General features: G+C 42.8%; 1 protein-coding gene across 1 annotated transcript in view; it reads left to right on the top strand.

Annotated features, from left to right (window-relative positions):
- Positions 1-6,730: 6,730 nt before the first annotated feature.
- Positions 6,731-21,477, top strand: part of THSD4 (thrombospondin type 1 domain containing 4) — a 694,305-nt gene continuing 679,558 nt past the window's right edge. The window contains exon 1 of the mRNA XM_042252121.1: positions 6,731-6,833. The gene's annotated coding sequence lies outside the window, so the exon portion shown is untranslated. The remainder of the gene's footprint in view (positions 6,834-21,477) is intronic.

Consider the following 21,477-nt stretch of genomic DNA (forward strand, 5'->3'; position numbering starts at 1 on the left):
TGGACAGAGGAGCCCGGTGGGCTATAGTCCATGAAGTCACAAAAAATTGAACATGATTGAGTGACTAAACAAGCAAGCAAAAAATATTATGGGCAGAAGTCAAAGTAAACAATAAGAAAACAATAATAATTTAAGATATAATAATAGTAACAACCAATAATACTGAAAATCAGTAAAATTAAAAGCTGATCTTTAAATTTTTTTGCAAAGATAAACAAGATGGTCTTCTGGGAAGAAAGGAAAAAGGTCATATAAAGCAAAATCAGAATGATAAAAAGGAAATAACTGCAGATAGATACAACATTTAAAAATAATAAAAATGTTGTGAAAACTATAGTCTACTATATTGAACTTGTAGATGAAATAGATTTTGCTCTCTATGATATTAAATTATTCAACATCAAGTAGAGCATGGTGCTGGTTAATCAGCCTGGGCATGTGCCAATCAGAAAGGGTGATCTCTGGTTGCCAGACCGGTATGTCCTGCCCACATAACGGCTTCGTATTTCTGAGATCAAAATTAAATTCCCAACTGGCCCAAGGAGAAGTATAAATACCATACAGGCCAGTAAACATTAAAGAAGCAAAATGGTAATCAAAGCTTTTCTTTTCCAATAAGCTGCAGCCTGGAAAATTTTTTAGATGAAAGCTTCACAAACAATAAGAGCGAGGTAATTCCCTAGCTCATATATTCTCAATGGAAGCAAAATCCACTGGTTTTTGAAGAAGGATAAAAATCTTAGATATTAAAATAGTGTGTAGTCTTCCAAAGGGTCACAGGACATAAACAGACAGTGTCTCTGTGGTATTAAAATTTCAAGGTGAGGGATTAGGGGAAAAAAACATATCTAAAAAAGTTCCAGTGACAGGGGGAGATGCTACTGAAAAAGAAAAAAACAAAAAGATTGAGAAACACTCCCTAAATTTAGTTAGGAAGATAGAGAAAGAATAGAAACTTCTGAGATTATTGTAACATTTTAAGAAGTTGCTTGCATGCTTAGTCACTCAATGGTGTCTGACTCTTTGCAACCCTTATGGATTGCAGCCTGCCAGGTTCCTCTGTCTGTGGGGTTTTTCAGGCAGGAATACTGGAGTGGTTTGCCGTTTCCTCTTAAAACTGAATCCAAAACTGAATAAGAAACACATACACACAGAGACATATATAGTTATATACACATATGTATGTATTTATATTTGTAAGTGAAATGTGCCTCTGTAGATATACAGTCATGTTCCATTACGAAAATGAGGGGAAAGTCCTCCATAAATGTTCATTAAATGAATCCAACAATGTTAAAAGTATATTTCAGAACCAGATTTACTCTTCCACCTTAAACAATGAAAAAAACTGGACAGCATATGGGGAGCAACTCTCTTAAGATACAGGATGATGTAAAGATAAAGACTGTGATTCCGGAGAAAAGGGAAACCAATGAGATGAGTCTTAGCATCATTGTAGTTGCTTCCTGAAGGTGAGCTCTGGTCAGCAGAGTGTGTAGGGATTTCCCAAGCAGAACACAGTGTTCTCTCTGAGATGAGGAGCAGAGATTGGAGTTCTGGGAATCTGAGGTAGCTAGAAGCTGTAGAGGCAGAGTTCCAGGGAGGAAAGCACTGTAGAAAAACAGCTCAGTCTTTGCTTAATAATAGGAGGTGCAGACCGGAGAAGGCGATGGCACCCCACTCCAGTGCTCTAGCCTGGAAAATCCATGGACAGAGGAGCCTGGTGGGCTGCAGTCCATGGGGTCGCTAACAGTCAGACACAACTGAGCAACTTCACTTTCACTTTTTACTTTCATGCATTGGAGACAAAAATGGCAACCCACTCCAGTGTTCCTGCCTGGAGAATCCCAGGGACGGGGGAGCCTGGTGGGCTGCCGTCTCTGGGGTCGCACAGAGTCGGACACGACCAAAGCGACTTAGCAGCAGCAGCAGCAGCAGCAGTGATTATTAGAGCTGCTTACTATACACTTTAAACCAGCTATTGTATACAAAACAGAGTTTTAACTAATAAATCCCCAAAGGAGGAAAGAAAGCTCATAAAAGTATTCAATTAACCCAAAAGAAGTCAATAAAATAGGACAAAGTTCACAAGTGACAGATGGAACAAATAGAAGTCAAACAGTGAGGTAGAAGCGTATGACTTACTGTATAAAGGACAAATGGTGGAAACACCAAGTTAAAAGCCAGAGATTGTCAGACTGGATAATAAAGTAACACCTAACTATATGCTGCCTGCAAGCAATCTATCTCAAATATAAAGACACGGTGCACACAGGCATGCTAAGTCGCTTCAGGCATGTCTGACTCTTTGCGACCCTATGAACTGTAGCCTGCCAGACTCCTCTGTCCGTGGGCTTCTCCAGGCAACAATACTGGAGTGGATTGCTATTTCCTTCTTCAGGGGATCTTCCTGACTCAGGGATTGAACCCATGTCTCTTTATGTCTCCTGCACTGGCAGGCGGGTTCTTTACCACTAGTGCCACCTGGGGATCAAAAGACACAACAGATTAAAAATAAAAGTGGACAAGATGTACCAAGTTAACCCTGGTCAAAATAAAGCTGGAGGGGCTATACTAATACCAAACAAAGTAGAATTCATTGCAAATAATCTTAGCAGGGATAAAGAAAGTCATTTTATAATAATAACAGGGTCATTTCACCAAAGGACATAACAGTGTTTTTGTACCAAGTAACAGAGCATCAAAATCAAGGAAAAAGCTAATGGACCTGAAAGGAGAAGTTGGCAAATTTACAATTATAATCAGAGATTTCAACATCCTCTTTTAATAATTTATAGATCAAGTAGAAAATCTGCTTGGACATAGAAAACTTGAAAAACACAATATAACCGTAGAGGTAAACCATGTTTATATTTACGGAATACCCCACTCAATAACTACATAATACACATTCTTTTCAAGTGCCCAGGGAATATTGACTAAGACAATATTCTGGAATGTAAAACAAACCTCAATAAATTGAAAACAATTCAACTCATTCAAAATATGTTCTCGGACTACAATAGAATTAAATTAGAAAACAAGAGAAAAAGACTTGAAAAATCTCCAACTGTTTGGAAACTAGCATACTTCTAAATAGCCCATGGATCAAAGAAGACATCATAAATAAAATCAGAAAGCATTTTAAAGTAAATGAAATGAAAACACAATATATCAGATATTATAGGAAGCTAGTTAATTAGTTCTTAGAGGGAATCTCTTGGGAAGGTCTCAATTAATGACCACCTTAAAAAGGTAGACAAAAATAGAGTAGTCCAACCCCAAGGAGAAAACCAGTGAAGCCAAACACTTCTTTTTTTTAAATCAATAAAATTGATGGATCTCTAGTCAGATTGATTACGACAAAAAGAAGACACTGGGGGAAGGAACTGTAATCACAGTTTCAACAGACATTTAAAGGATAATAAGAGCATATAATGAAACTCATAACTTTAGCAACTTAAATGAAATGGATCAATTCTTTGAAAAACAAACTACCAAAGCTCCTTCAAGAGAAAATAGATAACCTGTGTCATTTCAGTTCAATTCAGTTCAGTTCAGTCACTCAGTTGTGTCTGACTCTTTGCGACCCCACGGACTGCAGCACACCAGGCTTCCCTGTCCATCACCAACTCCTGGAACTTACTCAAACTCACATCCATCGAGTTGGTGATGCCATCCAACCGTCTCATCCTCTGTGGTCCCCTTCTCCTCCGGCCTTCAATCTTTCCCAGCATCAGGGTCTTTTCCAATGAGTCAGTCCTTTGCATCAGATGGCCAAAGTACTGGAGTTTCAGTTTCAGCATCAGTGCTTCCAATGAATGTTCAGGACTGATTTCCTTTAGGATGGACTGGTTGGATCTCCTTGTTGTCCAAGGGACTGTCAAGAGTCTTCTCCAACACCACATTTTGAAAGCATCAGTTCTTCAGTGCTCAGCCTTCTTTACAGTCCAACTCATGTCCATGCCTGACTACTGGAAAAACCATAGCTTTGACTAGACAGACCTTTGCTGGCAAAGTAATGTCTCTGCTTTTTAATATGCTGTCTAGGTTGGTCATAGCTTTTCTTCCAAGGAGCAAGCGTGTTTTGATTTCATGGCTACAGTCATCATCTGCAGTGATTTTGGAGCCCAGGAAAATAAAGTCTATCACTGTTTCCACTGTTTCTCCATCTATTTGCCATGGAGTGATGGGACCAGGTGCCATGATCTTAGTTTTTTGAGTGTTACATTTTAAGCCAACTTTTTCACTCTCCTCTTTCACTTTCATCAAGAGGCTCTCTAGTTCCTCTTCACTTATTGATTATGCCAAAGCCTTGACTGTCGGTCACAACAAAATGGAAAATTCTTCAAGAGACAGAAATACCAGACAACCTTACCTGCCTCCTGAGGAATCTGTATGCAGGTCAAGAAGCAACAGTTAGAACTGAACATGGACCAACAGACTGGTTCCAAATTGGGAAAGGAGTACGTCAAGGCTATATATATATTGTCACTCTGCTTCTTTAACTTATTTGCAGAAGCACAAGCTGGAATCAAGATTGCCAGGAGAATTATCAATAACCTCAGATACACAGATAACCTGTATCTCTATATTAAAAAGCGGAGACATCACTTTGCTGACAAAGGTCCATATTGTCAAAGCCATGGTTTTTCCAGTAGTCATGTATAGATGTGAGAGCTGGACCCTAAAAAAGGCTGAACACCAAAGAATTGATGGTTCTATACTGTGCTGCTGGAGAAGACTCTTAAGAGTCTCTTAGACCATAAAGAGATCCAACCAGTCCATCCTAAAGGAAATCAACCCTGAATATTCACTGGAAGGACTGATGCCGAAGCTGAAGCTCCAATACTCTGGCCACCTGATACAAAGAGCCAACTCACTGGAAAAGACCCTGATGTGGGAAAGATTGAGGGCAGGAGGATAAGGGGACAACAGAGGATGAGATGGTTGGATGGCATCATCGACTCAATGGACATGAGTTTGAAGAAACTCTGGGAGATGGTGAAGGACAGGTAAGTCTGGCCTGCTGCAGTCCCTGGGGTCGCAAAGCTTAGATACCACTTAGCCACTGAAGAACACCACCACCCTATCTAGGGCCAATAGCTTCTTGCTCTTGCTCTCAAATCATCTATAATTTTTCTCATAATAATCTCATACTTTAATATTTCCAGAGCACCCTCTAATCCAAGTTTATTGTTAAGGTGGTTTCTTCAGTGAGGACAGGGAGCCTGCTGGCAAGAATGTTGGAAGAGGACTCCTGGTTCACATTAGAAACATTGGAAGCTGTTGTTCTTTGGTCACTTAGTCATGTCTGACTCTTTTGCGACCCCAGGGACTGTAGCTCTTCAGGCTCCTCGGTCCATGGGATTTTCCAGGAAAGAATTCTAAAGTGGGTTGCCATTTCCTACTCCAGGAGATCTTCCTAACCCAGGGACTGAGCCCACGTCTCCTGCATTGGCAGGCAGGTTCTTAACCACTGAGTTACCAGAGAAGCCAAACTTTGAAAGTTTGGCTATTTGACCTTTAAAACTGTATATACATCATTCCTATATAAAAGTAAATCTATAAAGAAAAGGTCTAGTATGGTTGCTATTTCTTCCCATACTGGGCAGGCACCACTAATCTATAACAGGGCTTCTTTCCACTGACTCACAGCCTCCCAACCCTTCTCAATAATGTACTCCAAGCAGGTACTACCAGTCAGAGTTGACATCCGGCTGGTTTTCACTGCCTCCGTGAACAGATTTTGCTTTTGCTTTTCTAACTCTGGACTCTGTGCCTTTTTCCAGAATGATTCCAAGATTCAGCTCTCTGATGTCATACAGCATAGCCTATGATGTACACTGCTCCTACACCAGGCTGGGCCTCACTGCCAGGAGGCCTTCTGTGGCCTCCCTGCTCAGTGGGGAGTGGAGACTTTACAGCTGCAGTGCACAGGAGCAGATTCATTTAAAGAGGTCCGAACAGCCAGAATCCCTAGGAGAAACCCCCTTTGGGAATAGCGGGTGCAGCCAACTGGACATCTTATTGCCTCAGAGGTCTTCAGCCCTTTATGTCAGTCTGCATCACCCTGGGGAGAGGGAGTGACCTCTTAGCATTCAATAATTTCCTCTCCAAGAAGAGTAGCAGCTTCTACAGCCATTCCAACTGTGGTTGGTTTACCCCAGGTAGAGAGATCTTACATTATATCTGCAGAGGGTGTGGCACAGGAAAAATTACAGCAGTGAGAGCTGTTACCCCACGCTCCCTCCTATCAGGAAGAGCACTGACATTTCTTAATATTTTTCCTTGCAAATCTTCCGTCTCGGAAGCAAAGCAATCCATCATGTTGTCAACACAAATAGGCCTCATAAAATTCAAAGTTAAAGTCACCTCTGACAGTTTCCTCGCCCATAAAAATGAGGGAGGTAGACCAGATAATCTCTCAGGGTCTTTCCAGCTCTCACATCCAGTGATTTTACAGCTTCAGTCAACAATATAAAACAAGAGCAGAAAGCAAAAGACTTCCTTTAAAACTTAGCACAGGTTCTGGAGAAAAAGAGGATTGAGTTGAAAGGTAAGAAGCCAAAATGAATTCTGAAATGAAGCAGGACAATGAGAACGTGCTTGTAAAATGTATCACCGCCCAAGTGCCTTCCAATTGGCTCTGGATAATTTCCAGACTGGGTGGTAACCGACTGATAAGCATCATTCTTGGTTAATATAACCATGACTTGTTGTGTTTGCCAAAGATTGGAAGAAAACTGAGCCAAGATCTGGAAGCCAGAAGTTCCCACTCCTGCCCTACTCATCTAGGCTTTGGGTTTTTACATTTTCTACTACATTTCAAGGCAAGTAACCTTAATTTTGCTCCTCTGTCCTCTGTCACTGTGGAATAGCACATCTCCATGAAAACAGCAGATGCCTTTACCTTCACCAAACCTGCTAAAATTCTTCTAGAATCTGATGTAGCAGGATTTGCCTTTCAGTTAGTGGAGGTTCAGAATGCTGTCCGTACACGAAGAGGTGCTTGTTCCCAGAATGCAAGCGCTCTCCAAAATCCAGAGATACAAGAGATCTCTCATGGAGGAAGCAGTGGCTGCAAAAATTAAAATGGAAAAAGCACAGGCAAGCAAAGCTTAAGTTTGGCACAGAATTTGGGACTATTGCTTTGGGAGTCAATGACATCCAGGTGGGAATGGAAGCCTCCGGGGTGGGTGAGGCAGATCAGGGAGAACAAGTGTGTGCAGGGGGAAGAGATGACTTGGGAGAGGAGGCTGGTGGGGTGGGTGCTGTCTTGGGTCTGTTCCTAAGAGGCATGTTTTTCCAGCCTCTTCATACCTTCACACACCTCCACTTAGGGGAGTGTTGCATTTCTTCATTCACTTAATTGAATCATCCATTCTTTCACTGACTCACTTACTCAATTATTCAAAAAGCATTTATTCAGCACCTACGATGTGCCAAATATTGTCTTAGATACTGAGTTCACGTGGAGGGATAGGACATTGTCCCTACCCATCAGGGCTCACAACCTAGGCTGGGGAGCAGATGCCATTTAGCATGGTCCATGGCATGGTGTGGTGAGCAGATAAGGTGGTGGGAGCACAGGAGAGGGGTAGCTAAACCGCTTTTGGGAGGAGGCTCAGTGGGTTTTTTAAAGGAGGGCCTGCCTTAAAGGTCCTGAAAAGTGTGCTATTATTTGCAGGGTCCTGAAGCGGGCAGGCAATTGCCTCCTAGGTTCTCGGGCAGCTTTCAGGATGTCTCAGAGACAAGGAAGAGTACGTGGGGCTTGAGGGTTCAGAGATCTCAGCTGATGAACTGACCACTTGCTTTGTGGTAGGTGAGAGCCCTCATCTTCACTGGGGTGTTTTCCTGTACTCCTCTGTCTAGGAAATCTCCTTGTTTGTGCTGGCCACATGAATTCACATGGTTTGACTGTATTTGACTTGGTGCAGTTGGGTTTAATGAAAGGTTCCCTCTTTGGAAGGAACATGTAGGTTTTTGAACCAGAGAATAACAGAAGAAATCACGTGATAGTGGACAAGGTGATTGCTCGGTGAAGGGACCGAAGGGAGAGCTTTCAAAACTATCTGGTCGCCATTAGAGGCACTGGAACGGCACACCCACAGTAGGGAAGGGAAGCAGCATTAAGTTTTGTATCAGGCACCAGGAGAAATGGGCTTCCACGTGGCACTAGTGGTAAAGAACCCACCTGCCAATGCAGATATAAGAGATACAAAATATCCCCTGGAGAAGGGCATGGTAACTCACTCCAGTACTCATGCATGGAGAATCCCATGGACAGAGCAGCCTGGAGGACCGCAGTCCATAGGGTTGCAAAGAGCTGGACACGACTGAAGCGACTTAACATGCACACAACCAGGAGAAACGCAATAGACGGGTTACCTGAACTCCTCCCAGCTACCTCATGAAAAGGGGTATTACTACACCCACTTTACAAATGAGGAAGAAGAGGCCAGGATTTTGTCAAAGTCACTTGCCCTGTATCATTTTGAGAGGTCTGTCATGGTTTTCTAAACTAAGCAGAAGCTGAATTAAATGTTCAGAAGTCAAGATCCATGTTGTGGGGAGAAGCAGTACAACTGAGTGTCTGGTTAGGTGTGAGCAGCTCAGGAGGGCTCCCATGAGTTGGCAGATGTGACAAGTAGTGGTGTCAACCTTAACAGCGGGGAACTTAGGAGAGGTGATGGATTTTTAGAGCCTGTAGTCCCAGCATTCTTCATTCTATTGATTCTATAAAAGATTACCGCTAGAGACACAGCAGCAAAAGTGAACAAAAAGAGACAAAGATCTGTGTAATTATGGAACTTGTCTTCTAGCGGAGAAGCAGATACACACAATGAACATGTTCCCTCTAGAGTAGGATAATGAGTGATAAGCATCAGGGAGAGAAACAAAGGAAAGAAAAGAACACCACACTATCAGACTAGTGACATTTTTAGAAGTGGTCTTGAATTAAGACCTGAAGCAATTGAAAGGTGAATGTGAAGATATCTGGGAGGAAAGTGTTTCTGGCAGAGGAACTAGCAAGGGTAGTGCCAATCCTGGCTTTGAAGCCTGTTTAATTTCATGGTCATTCCAGGGATCTCTTGGAAATCGATAGGAGGGTATGCTGTCCCCTGTATGGTATTTTTATGTCCATTTTTATGGGGCATTTATTTTTTCTGCTAAAAATATCCTGTGCCTTTCTGGAGGTAGGGGTGGGGGGAAGTGGAGCGGAAAAATTATTTCACCATCTCACTTGCAAATCTGCTCAGTGAACTGGAGTCTTTACCTACTGTGGGTTTGAGCACTGGCATTCCATGCCCCTTTCTGGATGTCCTCACTAACATATTCCAGCCCAGGCCCTTCCTGTTTTAATGAAAGGAAAGCAGTGAAATCCTGCCCACTCATCTTAGAAACTCCCTCTGGATGGCCTGGCCAGTTTCCATTCCAGTAGATGGCATGAAGCTGAGTTCACGGAGCATAGAAAGTCTGAACATCTGTTTCTATGGGTCTAAATGATGTCATTTGTCCTGAAACACCCCCAGCCCCACACACAGACAGCCCAGATTCTAAATTTGGAGGAAAAAAAGGAAAAACAGAAGGGGAATTCCTACTGGGGTAACATTCTAGATGTGCAGTGGCACCCAAATCTGGCTTCCATGAATGGACCGATTGAGCTAGGTAGACTCGAGAGGGTTAATCTCCCCTCAGTACTTCCCTAAACTCTGTCCTTTGAAAAAAAGAAAAGAAAAATAAACTGGGAAAAGTCATTTCTGTGTGAAATGGAGCTGGGGATTAGGATTTCCACGTGTCTAAGAGCAACTGAGTCAATACCATTGCAAAGATTCAAGGCTGATTTTAGGGTAGCTGACTTCATTCACCACAAGATATTTGAGAAACTGGCTAAGGAAAATTTCACTGTGACCCAGGTCAAGTCAGAGTAAGAGCTTGCTTCAGACAAGTGAAAATAAGTCAATAACATCCCAATGGTTGCTGGAGGTGGGATAGAGACTGGAACATGGAGAATGGAGGAAGTCGTGTGAAGGGGACTTTATATGAATCAGAAAGAAGTGTTCCTCCCTAAGCTTCAGGAAGTAGTTCTTCAGCATGAGGGGTGTGATCCTTCCAGGTCTCAGAACCAGAACTTGGGACCACCATGCTGGTCAGTTTGGGTTTGGGGAAGGATGAGAAAGGAGCATTGTGTGAACAATATTTAGCACTCCAGGTCAAGTGGGCTGCTTTAAAGTCCAATTCAGGATGGGGGTCAGTGCATGGTGGTGGTAGAAGGCAGGGGTGGGAGTGGGTGGGGAATGGCTTAGGTTCTGTTTTGCCAGCTTGGAGCACTAGATTCTTGATTGGCAGCAGCATATGGGGTCCTACTGGTAGAAAACTAGATCCACAGCAACATCTGGAGAAGTGCTTTGTCTTAATACTTTAAGAAGATAGCAAAAGATTTGTTGACAGTGTCTGAACCTATGCTTCTGAATACAATCTTTAAGAAGAGGTGGCAAGAATAAACGGAAGAACTGTACAAAAAAGATCTTCACGACCCAGATAATCATGATAATGTGATCACTAATCTAGAGCCAGACATCCTGGAATGTGAAGTCAAGTGGGCCTTAGAAAGCATCACTCCAAAAAAGCTAGTGCAGGTGATGGAATTCCAGTGGGGCTGTTTCAAACCCTGAAAGATGATGCTGTGAAAGTGCTGCACTCAATATGCCAGCAAATTTGGAAAACTCAGCGGTGGCCACAGGACCACCACTGACTGGGAAAGGTCAGTTTTCATTCCAGTCCCAAAGACAGGCAATGCCAAAGAATGCTCAAACTACCACACAATTGCACTCATCTCACATGCTAGTAAAGTAATGCTCAAAATTCTCCAAGCCAGACTTCAGCAATATGTGAACCGTGAACTCTCTGATGTTCAAGCTGGTTTTAGAAAAGGCAGAGGAACCAGAGGTCAAATTGCCAGCATCCCCTGGATCATGGAAAAAGCAAGAGAGTTCCAGAAAAACATCTATTTCTGCTTTGTTGACTATGCCAAAGCCTTTGACTGTGTGGATCACAATAAACTGTGGAAAATTCTGAAAGAGATGGGAATACAGACCACCTGACCTGCCTCTTGAGAAATCTGTATGCAGGTCAGGAAAGAATAGTTAGAACTGGACATGGAACAACAGACTGGTTCCAAATAGGAAAAGGAGTACGTCTAGGCTGTATATTGTCACCCTGCTTATTTAACTTATATGCAGAGTTCATCATGAGAAATGCTGGACTGGAAGAAGCACAAGCTGGAATCAAGATTGCTAGGAGAAATATCAATAACCTGAGATATGCAGATGACACCACCCTTACGGCAGAAAACGAAGAGGAACTCAAAAGCCTCTTGATGAAAGTGAAAGAGGAGAGAAAAAAAGTTGACTTAAAGCTCAACATTCAGAAAACGAAGATCATGGCATCCGGTCCCATCACTTCATGGCAAATAGATGGGGAAACAGTAGAAACAGTGTCAGACTTTATTTTTGGGAGCTCCAAAATCACTGCAGATGGTGACTGCAGCTATGAAATTAAAAGACGCTTACTCCTTGGAAGAAAAATTATGACCAACCTAGATAGCATATTCAAAAGCAGAGACATTACTTTGCCGACTAAGGTCCATCTAGTCAAGGCTATGGTTTTTCCTGTGGTCATGTATGGATGTGAGAGTTGGGCTGTGAAGAAGGCTGAGCGCCGAAGAATGGATGCTTTTGAACTGTGGTGTTGGAGAAGACTCTTGAGAGTCCCTTGGACTGCAAGGAGATCCAACCAGTCCATTCTGAAGGAGATCAACCCTGGGATTTCTTTGGAAGGACTGATGCTAAAGCTGAAGCTCCAGTACTTTGGCCACCTCATGCGAAGAGTTGACTCATTGGAAAAGACTCTGATGCTGGGAGGGATTGGGGGCAGGAGAAGAAGGGGACGGCCAAGGATGAGATGGCTGGATGGCATCACAGACTCGATGGACGTGAGTCTGAGTGAACTCTGGGAGATGGTGATGGACAGGGAGGCTTGGCATGCTGCGATTCATGGGGTCGCAAAGAGTGCGACACGACTGAGCAACTGAACTGAACTGAACTGTTATGCTGTAGATAATGTAAGTTTAATCATATGCATCTGTACATAAGGGTTAACCATAACAAGCCTGAGACTGCTGTCCTTAGAAAGGCTTGCTTGTCATGGTAGCCCTTGGCTGGTGTATGGGAATTGTCCAGTAAATAGTTCCTGACTCTGATCTAAAACTTCCCTAATTGATAAGCGTAGCTCACTGTGCCTACCCTGTTTGAATTGGGTTGGCCAAATCATTCGTTCAGGTTTTCCAGTAAAATGTCATGGAAAAACCCAAACAAATATTTTGGCCAACCCAACATCATGTGGTTTATGCTGAAAACCTGTTTGCCTTCTGGGAGTCTGGAGTGTTGGTACAATAGCGTGTCTATATATGATCAGCCTCTCCAAAAGCCTTTGACACTGAGTTTCTAATGAGCTTCTCTGATAGACAGCAGTTCATATGTGTTATTACAACTTGTTGCTGGAGGAATTAAGCTTGTCCTGTGTGACTCCACTGGGAGAGGACTCTTGGAAGCTTGCACCTGGTTTCCTCTGGACTTTCCTCACATGCCTTTTCCCTTTTGCTGATTTGGCTCTGTATCCTTTCACTGTAATATATCACAGCCATGAGCGTGACCATATGCTGACTCCTGTGAGTCCTCACAAATCACTGAACCTGGAGGTGGTCCTGGGGACCCCAACACAACACTAAACCATACATACTTTAAGGCTGGATTCTAAAGTTAATGACCAGTTCCTCTGAAGAATTCGAAAAATTCTTTAATTAGGTGGGTTAAAAAAGGTGTTGACTCCAGTCTGGATAATTCTGTTGACCTATTCTTGGTGACCCCTACTGTTTCTGTCCCACGCCCCGTCCCCAAGAGTAATTGATTCCCCATACCAGACCCTGCCCCCTTATGTATGTTATTCTCAGTCTCTACTTTCCTATCACGGAGCAGGGTCAGGGCAGAGACAAGGAAGGAGTGTCGGGATTTGTCAGTGGTTGATGCTCAGAACTTCATGGATGGTGGCAGTTCAGCTCTTAAGCCAGCAGGAGAGTGATGATGATGAGCTGACCTACAGGTCCAGTTCAGGACAGACCCCTTCAGCAGGGCATGGATGGGCTTATCCCAAGTGCCTTTCTGACTGAGGTTTTTTTTTCCAATTGCAAGTTGACCTACTTTCACCTGGTTTCCACATACTCCTTCTTTAGATATGCTGATGCAATCAGTTAATTAACAGAGAGTCATGCTCTGGCCTGTGGGCATTAGCTTCTGTAAGGTGGCTATGTCTGTCCATAACCTCATGTGTTGATTTGGCTCTCAAAGAACAAACTGATCCAAGTTCAGCAGTACGCCTCACTCATGGTTCCTTCCTCCATCTGCAGTTATACCTTATATGCAGAATTACTTTGAAGCCTTGGATTATTTCTAGAACAACCCGAAGGGGGAAAAAAAGAAAAAAAAAAAAAAAGGCAAGTTTTCAGCTTGTATGTGCTATTCAGGGTCTTAGAAAGAAACTTGCCATGTATCCAGTAGTGTCCCAGACAGCCACTCAGATGTGGAGGCTTTCCTGGCAGGACGAGTCTATTTTGCTAGCAATATTTCCTTCTGCAGACATAGCATATATCCGTGAAAATATGAGAAGAGGCCTTGGGAAGTACACAGGAAGCATGCTGAGAGGAGGCCCATCTTGAAAGTCTGGAAGATGTGTTTATCTCATAGGCTTTTGACTCCAAGGGCTGATTTTCTAAAGCGCCTAGTCCTGATTAGCTTTGGAAGAAAATAGTCCATAGGTCTGGCAGCCCCCATAGAAGGCCAAAGGAAAGTAGCACTCTTGAGTGTGGAAAGTGTCCAACTCTGTGTGACCCCATGGACTATAGAGTCCATGGAATTCTCCAGGCCAGAATACTGGAGTATGTAGCTGTTTCCTTCTCCAGGGGATCTTCCCAACCCAGGGATCAAACCTAGGTCTCCCGCATTGCAGGTAGATTCTTTACCAGTGGAGGTGAGAGGAATAAAGGAACAGAAGTATCTAGATAGCCACAGGGTCCAAGGGTAGGAGAAGGAAAGAGAAAGTGTCCATGGATGAGGGGTCAGGAAACCCCAAGGACCTTTTTTCTGATTGAAGCCTCATCACCCCCACTGAACAGTGGAATAGGATCGAGGGACCAGTTATGATTGTTAACCCAGGGTGGACCTTCATGGGTTGCTTTAGATGGCCTGTTGCAAGTGGCTTCAGATCCAAAAAGAGAAACCAGTCAATGTGTTCTGTCTCTGCATGATGGACAAACTGAGAGTAAGCCTTTTGATAATCTGCTCTCCATCCTTCCAACATTACAAGCTTAGTAGGAAAATAGAAAATTCTCACATTTATGATGGCAGGAAATGCTGGATGAGCAGAGGAGTGTACTAGAACTTCAGACTTTCATATCTGGAAGCTTTTCCTCATTGTTAACTTCAAAGGTATCTTTAACTAAGGTATTTGAGGTCAAAAGCCTTTAAAGGAACATGATGTGAAGAAGGTCTCCTTTCATATCTAGAGTCTGCTCTCCATCTTTAATGACTGTGAGTAGAGACCCCATCATTTTCACTGACACACACTGGCTGTGCACCTGGGGTGGTTGAGGGAAGCCATAGAGAATGACTAAGACACTACCTCTTCCCTGAGGGAGCTTATAGTCTAACATGGGGATCCATAAGTGAGAATAAGAGGATGCCCTATTGTTGAATGGAGGGCTAGTAGTGGACCAATCCCAGCTCTCCCCAGTGGAGGGTTCTGTACTTACATATTGCCCATCTGCAGACAGATCTGCTCAGAAGACGGTGGAGGCTATATTCATTCCCCAGAGCAATGGCTTTCAGCACCACCTGTAAATATATTTTAAGGAGGTCTTCAACAACCATATTTTAGTTTCTCATAATTCAAACCAATCCAACATTTATTAAGGCCTAAGAAGAATGGAAAAGAATGTGGTCTGTAACCTCAGGTCCCCTGCTCTTATTCTCCTGAGATTGCCCGTGAACCCCAAATCATTGTTTGGCAGGCAGCACAAAACCTCCAGCCCCAGCAGAGCCATTTAATAGGTGCTTAGGTTGAAATTTTGCAAATTTTCTAGAGAAGAAGAAAAGCAATTTCCCTAAGCATACAGAAATATTTCATGCAGCTGCATTTGTGTCCTCCACTTTTCTTCCTGCTGTGAAGGATGACCTGCCTCTGCCTCTGTCCAGGGAAACCCACCACCTGTTCACGGGGTCCTATCTCTTCTTTCCATTCAAAGACATTGCATCTTTCTCTTGTATCATTAACTTTCCCATTTCCGATGATTTTACCCCCTTGACATATCAACATGTTGTAAGTTCCTTTGATATTAAAAAATAAATAAATCTCTTCTTGACCTCCAGTTCATTATCTATTATTTATTTTGCTTTCTTTATAGATAAATTCCTCCAAAACAACTGTTGCTCCTTACTCTACCTTTCCCTCTTCCTATTCTTTCTTTGACCCTTATCTGTCAGATTTTCGTCTCTACAGTAATACTGAAACCAGAATTCTACCAGGCACCAACAAGTGTCACCTTGCTAAATCCACTGGTCAATCTTATCTTCATATCATTTGACCTCTCATTAGTATTTTACATAGTAGGTCATTTCCTTCTTCTGAAAACCCTTTTCTTTCTGGAATTTTGGGGTAGCCCACTCTCCTGGCTTACTTTTTTCTTTTATTTTAGGCTGCACTGGCTCTTTGCAGCGATGCACATGCTTTTCTCTAGTTGTGGCGTGTGGGCCTAATTACCCTTTCATATGTGGGATCTTAGTTCCCTGACCGGGGATTGAACCAATGTCCCCTGTACTGGAAGACCGACTCTCGACAGATGAACCACCGGGAAAGTCCCTCTCCTGGTTTACTTACTCAGTGATTACTCCTCTACGCCCCTTACTGGCTTTGCCTCCGCTTCCTTCCTTCTAAATGGCTCCTTCATCAGACTTGTTCTCTATCTCCCCTCACTCTTAGCTGATCTTACCCTGTCTCGTGATTTTAAATACTATTCATACTCTAATGACTTCTCAAGGGTTTAGGGTGGTGCAGAACTAAGTGGGAGCTGGACTAGGAGCTGGGGGCTCGACCCCAGTGCGGGGTGCTTCACTGATCCTGGAGTGGAACGCATCTCTCCTTCCAGCATGTGCTTGCTGGGGGTCTGGAGCCTGAGAAGCTGGAGTCTTTAGTGAGCACACTTTGGAAGCGTGTCAGCTACCTGATTACGACTTCCTCAGGGGTGGAGGGCGCTCCTTGCCCACTCATGTGTGTTTCCCCCGTGTCTCCACCTTTGCCCATCTGCCGTAGCAACGGCTACAGCATGCGGCACCGCACAGGGTGTTCCTTCTCAGCGCGCAATGTTTCCTTAAAGGAACACACACCTGGAAGTGGAATTTCTGGAACGATTCTTGGATGCTTTCCAGAGGAACCCTAGCAACACGTGCAAATACCCTTCTATTTTTCAACATGGCAATGAATATTTCCTCTCTTTCTTTTCAGTGTGGGGGCTGGGCTCAGTGAGTTCTCAGGCAACTCGTTTCTGGGTGGCAAGGGTGGATAAGGCCAAAACAACAGCTGTCAGTTCTGGGTCATTTCCACCAGCATCAAGTATATTATTATTTTAATATCCCAGTGGAGATTAAAAATGGAAAGCTGAGGGGAAAAGACGGAGATGAGAATTCTGGACAGAGGGAATTTTAAGCTATGAGAATGAATGCAATCTCCATAGAAGAGAAGAGAAAGAGGAGTAGAGAGAGACAGATGGGAGGAGACAGGGCCTCAGACTGCTTGAGCACAGAATTTATTACCCAAACTGGAACAAAATTAGTAATGACATTGGGAACTCAGGGGTAAAGCAGAATCGTCTCAGGCACACGAGGACACTAGAGTGACCTCTCCTGAGGGACTGGTGATTGCCTTTGCCACAGCCCTGACATAACAGCAGGGATTTGCTGCAGTCCAGAAGGTGACTCCTTTTGGTAGGGTCTCCTGAGGGAGCCGTTGTCAGCTCATGCAACCTGTCTTCCCTTGGCTGGAAAAAACCTCTAGCTTTTCTCCTGTTTTAGCATCCTTCCTTGTGGACCAGTGAGGAATAGGATAGGACACAGATGGGCAGCTCTCTCCAAATGTCTCAAGGTAGAAAACTGTAGCTGTTGGGGAACTGATAGAATTGTCAGGAGAGTATAATCAGTGACATAAATTGATTAACCAAAGCCACAATCCTATGATAAAAATTGTCTTCATATGATATTAAAACTGTTATCATGTCTATAAAATTCCCATCTCCCTGGAGAAGGCAATGGCACCAATTTAATTACAACATACCATCGTCCCTGGAGAAGGCAATGGCACCCCACTCCAGTACTCTTGCCTGGAAAGTCCCATGGATGGAGGAGCCTGGTAGGCTGCAGTCCATGGGGTTGCTAAGAGTCAGACACGACTGAGCAACTTCACTTTCACTTTTCACTTTCATGCATTGGAGAAGGAAATGGCAACCCACTCCAGTGTTCTTGCCTGGAGAATCCCGGGGACAGGGATGGGCTGCTGTCTATGGGGTCACACAGAGTCGGACACGACTGAAGCGACTTAGTAGTAGCAGCAGCAACCATCGTCCCTATTTTGTTTCCAACCCAGTCTCTTTATCTATGCCCTCCAACCTCTTCCGGGACCTGGACCCATATTTTATTTAAAAAATCATTTCTTAACCCTGAGTCTCCATTTTAACCTATATCTAGAAGAGTATAGACTCAATGTCTTCCGTTTCCTCCCCCACCTCTTTCACTCCCTGACCTGTATAACCTGAGCTTCTACCATCTCCATTTTGGTGTTTGGTGTTTTGACCAGACTGAAGAGTTCTGACAATCTGAATCAGTGTGGCTGAATCACAATAGGCTCTGACTAGCTTAGCCATTTCTGAATGTTGGATTTCTAACAGAAACCAACTGATTCTCAGTAGTAACCAAAGTAGCAAACCGATTCCAAATGGGTCAAAATCAGTTTTTAAATGGTTCTAACTGGGTTAAATCCAACATTCCTGGTTCAAATTGGATAAAACCAGCTCAAGCAGGATAAAACATTCCGACTTAGGACAAATTAGATACAGAGCAATTCACACTGACTGAGGCCAGATGAGCCTGGTTTTAACTTGTCTTTACTGGGTCAGACCAACATGAACTGGGTCACAGTGGTTCAGAAGGAGGAACTGAATTCAGCGAGGTGATACTGCTTCATATAGGGAAAAACAGTATAAAAATTATTTTTAGCAGAGCAAACAGATTTCTAGCTAAATTAAACCAGCTTTAAGTCACATTTGTTAAAGTAGCTTGATTCAGACTGGATCAAGTCAACTCTGTCTTCAGTAGTGTTGCCATTGTGGACTAAAACCAGTTTTGGTCGGTTTAAACCCTGGCATCATGACTTTAAAAATATTAGCTATTTATTGAGGAAGAAAAGATATGGATAAGTTCTAAATGTCATTATATATTATATCTTATTTACTTTTTGCTTTCATAGAAGAGTGAGAGGTATATGAAATCCAAAGCACACCCTTTACTAATTCAGCAATTAAAACCAGTCAGTCTTAAAAGAAATCAACCCTGAGGAAAAGGCCCTGATGCAGGGAAAGACTGAGGGCAGGAGAAGAGGGAGGCAGAGGATAAGATGGTTAGATAACATTACTGACTCAATGGACATAAATTTGAGTAAACTCTGGGAAATATTGGGGGCAGAGGAGCTGGCGTGCTGCAGTCCATGGGGTCACAAGGTGTCAGACATGACTTAGTGACCGAAAACTACAATGTTCATTAATTTACAGGTTTCCCTCAGCATTAAGATTATTTTTACACTGTTGAGTTTTCTAAATTTTAATCATATCAAGGCAGGTTCTTGGCAAATAAAAAAAAATTCTCCCAAATATCTAGAGAAGAGATTCCCTCAATGGAAGTAAACTACATGACCAGGCTCTGACCCCACTGGTATTTCAGGAGAACCTCTTTTCTTCATGGGGACAACACCCAGGTTTGAGTTGCTTCATCAAAAGTAATTAATGAGGAGCTAGACCTACAACAGCACACATTTTCAAAGAGAAATGACTTCTCCAGATCTGTGAGGATTCTGTCCCAAGGTGGTGCTGCTTTTATGGAAAATATGTTGACTCATGAACTGCTGAACCATCTTTCCATAATCTGAAAATAGCTCTCCAATAAAAACCTTTTCATATTTTTTTTCTTCAAAGAATTTCTGGATTAAATCATAGTTTGATACTGATGGGTAGTGCAACAGTGAATGAATTCAGAACTGTGTTGATGGCTTCGGAGCCACCTGAATTGATACCTAGCCATACTTATTTATCCAAATGGCAAACTAGTTTAGAAGTAGAACAAAAAGGTGTCAAAACTGAATGAGAGTACAAGTTATAGTACAATTAATAATAAAACTGAAGTTAAAGGTAATTTATATGAACCACCTGGTGGTTCAGCCACCTGCAATAAAGACTGCCTGCAGTTCAGGAGATGAGGGTCTGCTCTCTGGGTGGGGAAGATCCCCTGGAGAAGGAAATGGCAACCTACTCCAGTATTCTTGCCTGGGAAATCCCACAGACAGGGATAACTGGTGGGTTGCCCTCCATGGGGTTGCAAGAATTGGACACAACTTAGCAACTAAACCACCACCACATTTTTTAAAAAGTATTTCAAAGCCTGAAAGTAAATATTGGATTTTGTGTTTCAAAACCGGACACCTACAAACTTGACACCCTGGTCCTATTAGATAACTTGTTTAAACAATTCTATGCAAATGAATTGGTTCTCAATACTTTAAGCTACTTGCAATCATATTAAAATGAGAACTTCCTATTCATATCAAAGTTTGCACCTCCAATGGTCCCACAATGTCCTCTGAGAGGCTAGATTGTGAAGTAAGAAAATGCCTCTCTGCTACTGTACTCCCACCATCCATCACATCTCCACCTCTCTGGTACAATTAGTGAAGAACTGCTTTATGCAAAGGAGTCCCCCAAAGTTCTATGTGCACCTGAAAGAAATAGATATTCATCCTGCTGTTGGGTGGAGGAGTCTATAAATATTGAGTAGATTCAGTTGGTTGATGGTGTTGCTCAGTTCTAGTTTTGCTCACTGTCTATCTTTATTTTTCTTAACAACTTTATTTATTTATGGTTGTTCTGGGTCTTCTCTAGTAGCTTTATGGTCGCTGCTTGGCGTTTCTCTAGTTGCAGCGAGTGGGGACTACTATCTAGTGATGGTGCCTGGGCTTCTCATTGCAGAGGCTTCTCTGGTTGTGGAGCTTGGGCCCTAGGGTGTATGTGCACAGTAGCTGCAGCTCCTGGGCTCTAGAGCACAGCCTTAGTTGCTCAGGGGCATGTGGGATCTCCCCAGACCATGGATCGAACCCTGCATTAGCAGGTAGAGTCTTCAGAGTCTTTACCACTGAACTATCAAAGAAGCCCCATTGTCTATGTTCTTAAACTATTAATTACAGACAGAGGAATTTTGAAGTCTTCACCTCTGTGGATTTGTCATTTCCCTGTCTGGTTCTATCAGTTTTTATTGTGTTCTGAGATTCTGTTGCGGGTGCATACACATTTAGGATTGCTATGTCTTTGTGAATTGGCACTTTTATGATTATGCAACGTCTCTTCTTTATACCTGGTAATTTTCCTCAAACTAAAATTTACTTTAATACTAAAATAGCCTTTGCAGTTTTCTTTTGATTAGTGTTTTCACAGTTTCTCTTTTTTCCATATATTTATTTTGAATATAACTATATCATATTTAAAGTAGATTTCTTTGAGGCAGTATAGTTGTGTCCTTTTTTTCCCCTTAAATTTAATTTTATCTTGGAATGTAGTTGATTTACAGTATTGTGTTAGTGATTCAGATATGTATATATGTATATTCATTCTTTTTCAGATTATTTTTCCATATAGGTAATCACAGAGTAACAAAAGGGGTCTTTTTTTAATTCATTTTTTTCAGTCTTTCATTTCATAGGTCTGATGGACACACTCTAAAATGGTCCCCAATGATTGATGCCTCTTGAATTTATGTTATTGCTTCATACCATCTGCTCAAATGTTGGCAGGTCCCATAAGGTGTTTCTAGCCAATAGAATATGGCAAAAGTGAAGGGATGTCACATCTTTGGCTATGTTACCTAGGTTGCCTTCCATATTTCTAGGAGACTCTCTTGGTAGAATCATTCTCTTGCTGGCTTTGATGAAGCAAGTTGCCGTGATAGGGAGGCTCACATGACGAGGAACTGAGCTACCAGTCAACATCCAGCTAAGAACTGAGGCCCTCTATCCAACAACCCGGAAGAAAGGGAATCATCTTACCAACCATGT

Source organism: Ovis aries, chromosome 7, assembly GCF_016772045.2.
Source record: "Ovis aries strain OAR_USU_Benz2616 breed Rambouillet chromosome 7, ARS-UI_Ramb_v3.0, whole genome shotgun sequence".
NCBI lineage: Eukaryota > Metazoa > Chordata > Mammalia > Artiodactyla > Bovidae > Ovis > Ovis aries.